This window comes from Halichoerus grypus, chromosome 10 (assembly GCF_964656455.1).
Source record: "Halichoerus grypus chromosome 10, mHalGry1.hap1.1, whole genome shotgun sequence".
In the NCBI taxonomy this organism is placed as follows: Eukaryota; Metazoa; Chordata; class Mammalia; order Carnivora; family Phocidae; genus Halichoerus; species Halichoerus grypus.
In genome coordinates, this window is record NC_135721.1 from 20,971,188 (window position 1) to 20,976,670 (window position 5,483).

The window sequence follows — 5,483 nt, forward strand, 5'->3', positions numbered from 1 at the left end:
GTTCTTGTCAGAGTATTATTAATTAGAAGATTATAGTCTGCCTGGGGGCGCCTTGGTGTTTCAGTTGGTTAAGTGTCTGCCTTCAGCTCAGGTCATGATCTCAGGTTCCTGGGATCGAGCCCCACATCGGGCTCCCTGCTCAGCAGGGAGCCTGCTTCTCCCTTTCCCCACCCCCACCCCCCTGCTTGTGCTCTCTCTCTCTCTCTCTCAAATAAATAAAATCTTAAAAAAAAATTATAGTCTGCCTTTAGTTTTCTTTAAATTGACACCTCTGCTCTCTTAAAATTGTACTAACCACTGGCTCCTGGCTGGCTCAGTCGCTACAGTATGCAGCTCTTGACCTCGGGGTTGTGACTTCAAGGTCAGGCAGGGAGACTACTTTTTAAAAAAAAAATTTTTTTAGTAAATTAAATTGTACTACCCAGGACACATGCAACACATACCACATGCCAGGCAGGATCCACCAGGTGGAATTTACAGGGTAGCATGAGAATCAGTAACTCACTTGTTTTTCTGGATGATTCCATCCACATTATCTTTCCATTTGATCTTTTATTTCTGCTTTCACCTTTTTAATATCTAAGAACTCTTAGCTTTGGAATGTTTCTTTATTACAGTATCCCAGTCCGTCAGTGTTTACTCAAAAAAACCGGAAACCAGCCTAGGTATTTCAAACAAAGAATTTAATGGAAGGGATTGTTTAATTAATATCAGGAGGGCTGGAAGAGCAAAGGGGAGGAGAGGATGCTACCCAGAGATCAGGAAGCCTCCGGCGCCTGCAGCCCACACCACGGCCGCTCTGCTGGAAGCACGCCACCCCCCCACCCCACCCCCGCCAGGACCCTGTTAGAGCCGCACTTGCTACTGAGCGGGAACTCAGGGAGCCCTGCTCCAACCAGTCCTGCTGACGCCACCACTGACCCCCAAGGATGCCCTGGCCCTCCTCTGCAGCTTCTGCGGCCACAGGTCCTGCCAGACCGCAAAAGGAGAATGTCCCTTTTTTCTTCCCACCTTCCAGGCCCCACCAGTATTTTACACTGGCAGAACTTAACCAGAAGCAGCTGCAGGAGAGTCTGGGAAAACGATTGGCCGCCTTCTAACCCCCTTGTGTTACAGAGAACTTGTAGGGTGAGAAAGGAGCTTGGAGCCTACAGAAACATCATCTGCACACGTCCCCAGTCTCATGGGTGTAATGCCATTTCAGGGATATTTATTAGGATTTTTTTGTTACTGGTTTTTGTTTTTGCCACACGGTCTCTGTGTTTTCCAAGTTGATACTTTTCCTGTACAGACATCATGACGGGACTTGCCTGGGAGCCTAGCTGGGGAGTGCCTCCTGGGCCCTTTGCTGGGGAGCCCCGTTCTGTCCGCTAGCCGGCTGCCCTGGGGAGAGTCATCAGCCTGCAGGGAGGAGAGAGGCCTAGCTGGGTCTAGTTACTGGCTGGAAGAGAGCTGAGGCAATCCATATTTAAAATCCACTGCATCCTTACTCTCCCTGGCTTCCCCCCATCCCACACCAGAGCCCCGAACCCCAAGCATCCAGACTTGTGCTGGGATGGGGAAGAGAGTCACCCGGTGAGCGAGGGCTGGGAGAGGAGCACCGGGGGAGCTGCCTCCTCAACAGTGCAACCGGTCCTCCCTCCATTAGCCCGCCTTGTGCACACCTAGTTGCAGAGGGACTCGGTGCTCCCAGTACCTGAGCCTTGTAAAGATTTTGCCGTGTGGTTGTGGTGGTCCTCTCTTTCTGCCTGCTAGCTGAGGATCCCGCTCTTGTGGGTCTGTGGGGGCAGTTCCTATCATCCATCTGCCTGCCAGCTTTTAGGACTTCGGTACTGTTGGCTCCTCTCTCCATCTCCCCATCCCTGCGGATTCATGCTGAGCCTCTGACTGTAGAGAATTGCAGATTGGCAGCTGTTAGCTTTCTTCACAAGAGAAAGGTGATTCCACTACTTTCTGGGTTCTGTGTTTGCTGCTGAGAAGTCAGCCGTCAGCCCAACAGTTGCCCCTTTGAAGCTAGTGTCATTTTTCTGGCGATCTCTCCTTAAAAGATTTTTCTTCATTTTTGGTATTCTGCAATGTCATTATGACCTGTCATGTGTGTGGATTTATTTTTATTTATCTTAACAGCATTCACTGGGCTTCCTGGATAGGGGGTGATGTCTTTTCATCCATTTTGGAAAATTCTCAATCATTATCTCTTCAAATAATGCCTCTCCCCATCTCTCTCCTCTTTCTGGGTCGCCGGTTTTCTTACCACTGAATCCTCGATGATGTTTCTTTCCTTCTTCTGTGTTCCATCCTTTTGTCTCTCCCTTGCTGCCCACCTAACTGTTTCTTCTGCCTTGCCTTGGAATTCATTGATTTTCTTTCAGCAACATCTAATCCACTTTTTTTTTTTTTTTGAAGAACTATTTTTTTTTTTTTTAAGAGTTTTTATTTATTCATGAGAGAGAGAGAGAGAGAGAGGCAGAGGAAGAAGCAGGCTCGCCAGCTGAGCAGGGAGCCCGATGCGGGACTCGATCCCAGGACCCTGGGATCATGACCTGAGCCGAAGGCAGATGCTTAACCATCTGAGCCACCCAGGCACCCTCTAATCCACTTTTAAACCTGACTGAGGGGCACCTGGCTGGTTCAGTCAGTTAAGCATCCGACTCTGGATTTCCAATCTGGTCATGATCTCAGGATCATGAAAACGAGCTCCTAGTCAGGCTTGGCGCTCAGCACAGAGTCTGCTTGAGATTCTCTCTCTCCCTCTCTCTCTGCCCCTCCCCCACATGTGTGCACAGGCTCTCCCTCTCAAATAAATAAATCTTTAAAAAAAAAAAACCTGAATGATATCTTAATTTCAGTTATTGTATTTTTTTGTTCTAGAATTTCTATTTGGCTGTTTTCAAAATTGTCATGTCACTTTTTTTCTTTTTAAGTATTCTCTACACCCAATGTGGAGCTTGAACCCACAACCCCAAGATCAAGAGTCCCACGCTCTACTGACTGAGCCAGCCAGGCACCCCTGTCATGTCACTTTTTATAGTTCCCAGTTTCCTGCTGAAAATGTTGAGCTTGGTTTTTATATCGTTTAGCATAGTAAGCACAGTGCTTTGCAGGCTGTTTCTGATAAGTCTTATATTTAGAGTCCCTATGGATCTGTTTCTATTCATGTTTTCTGTTGATTCTCACTCCTCGATTTCTTTTCTCTTTGGTGCTTGATTACATTTGATATTACGCCTGACACATCTATATGTGGAAATAATTTGAAACCTAGAATGATATCTTTCTCTAGAGAGCATTGTTTGTTTGTTTTTTTCCTATCAGGTCCTAGAGGCACTAAACATTTAGAAACACCTTAATGCAATTTCAGAGCTTGAGATTTTCTGAGGCATCCAGATGATTCTAAGCCAAGGCCCGTCTCAGGTCTGAATTTATTCTCATTTGCCTTATTCCTAAAGTACAGCTAATCTGCTTATCCTGCTTACCTTGGAGGGCTTGTACTTCAACCTTTTTCTCCCTAACCCCACAAGGCTGCCAAAAATATGGCCCATTTCTTGGCTACTTTTTTAGGACTGGCAAACATTCCCACGAGGAAGTGTTAGGTCGGATCTGCTGTTACGTTCGTCTCTGGATTTCCATCCTCTCTTTGATCTTGGATTGGTAATTACTAATAATTAATCATGATGTTGTTAGCATTTTAATACTTTTAAGAAAAAAACATATATTTGTCCAGCTTTTTCAGTTGTCTTCAGTAGGAGAGTGGTCCAAATAACCACTGGCATAAAGACAGGCAGACCAATGGAACAGGATAAAATAGGGAGCCCAGAAATAAACCCTTGCATTTATGGCCAGATGATTTTTGACAGTGGGAGGAAGACAGTCTCTTCAAGAAGTGTTGCTGGGAAAACTGGATGTCCCCGTGCAAAGGAATGAAGTTGAACCCTTACCTCACACCATATAGAAAAATCAACTCAAAATGGACCAAAGATCTAAATGTAAGAGCAACAATTATAAAATTCTTAGAAGAAAACATCGGATAAAACCTTCACAACATTGGATTTGGCAGTGATTTCTTGAATATGACATCAGAGGCACAGGCAACAAAAGAAAAATATAGACAAATTGGACTTCATGGAAATTCAGAACTTTTGTGCATCAAAGGGCACTATCAACAGAGTAAGAAGGCAGCCCCCAGAAAGAGAAAATATTTGCAGATCATATTTGATAATGGATTTGTATCAGAACATATAGGGAACTAAAACTCAAAAATAAAACAAAAAAATAACTTAATTCAAAAATGGGCAAAAGACTTGGGTAAACATTTCTCCAAAGGGGATATTACAAATGGCCAATAAGCCCATGAAAAGATGTTCTACATCACTAATCGTTAGGGAAATGCCAACAAAAACCACAATGAGATACCACCTCATGTCTGTTAGGAGGCCTACTAGTAAAACAAAACAAAACAAAAACAGAAAATAGCAAGCGTTGGTTGGATGTGGAGAAATTGGAACACTTGTGCACTGCTGGTAGGAAGGCAAAATGGTGCAGCTGCCATGGAAAACAGTATAGTGGCTCCTAAAAAAATTAAAAATAGATCTACCATATGATCCAGCAGTACCCAAAAGATTTGAAAGCAAGATCTCAAAGAGATTTGTACACCCATGCTCATTGTGACGGTATTCACAGTAGCTAAAACGTGAAGCAACTTGTGTCCATCAACAGATGAATGGATAAGTAAAATGTGGCATATACATACAGTGTAATATGCCTTAAAAGGGAAGGAAATTCCAACATGGATAGAACTTGAGGATACCATGTTAAACAAAATAAGCCAGTCACCATGAGACATACTATATGATTCCACTTATATGAGGTACCTAGAACACTCAGAATCACAGGGACAATGGTGTTTGGCAGGGGCTAGGGCTGGCAGGGAGAAGGATAAGGGAATTAATATTTAATGGGTACAGAGTTTACGTTTTGTAAGATGAAAAGAGTTCTGGAGATGGATGGTGGGGGTTGCACAATAATCTGAATGTACTTAATAGCACTGATCTGTACACTTAAAAATGATTAAAATAGGAAATTTTATGTTTTGTGTATTTTGCCACAATGAAAAAAAAGTTTGTTTAATATCCATAAGCCAGTTTACATTGTAAACATAAATCTGCAGCCTCCATCCAGCAGAGGGTGCCAAGCACCTGAGGAGACCTGCTGCTGACAGATTGGGGTGTGTCTGGGGCTCCACTGGGCAAATGCCAGTTGTCAGCTGTCTGCAGTGATGGAGTCATGGCTCAGGGATGTCAGCAGAACGCCACCCCATTTTCATGGTCCTAAGCTGGAGACGGTCACAGTTACAGGGCAGAGACTACATTTGCCACTCTCTTCACCCAAAGAGCCAGGTAACAATTGTGCCCCGGAAACTCTAAATTCAGTAAATGCAAAATTTTAGAATCTTCATAATTGGACCTGAGAAGCCATCCTGCACAGCC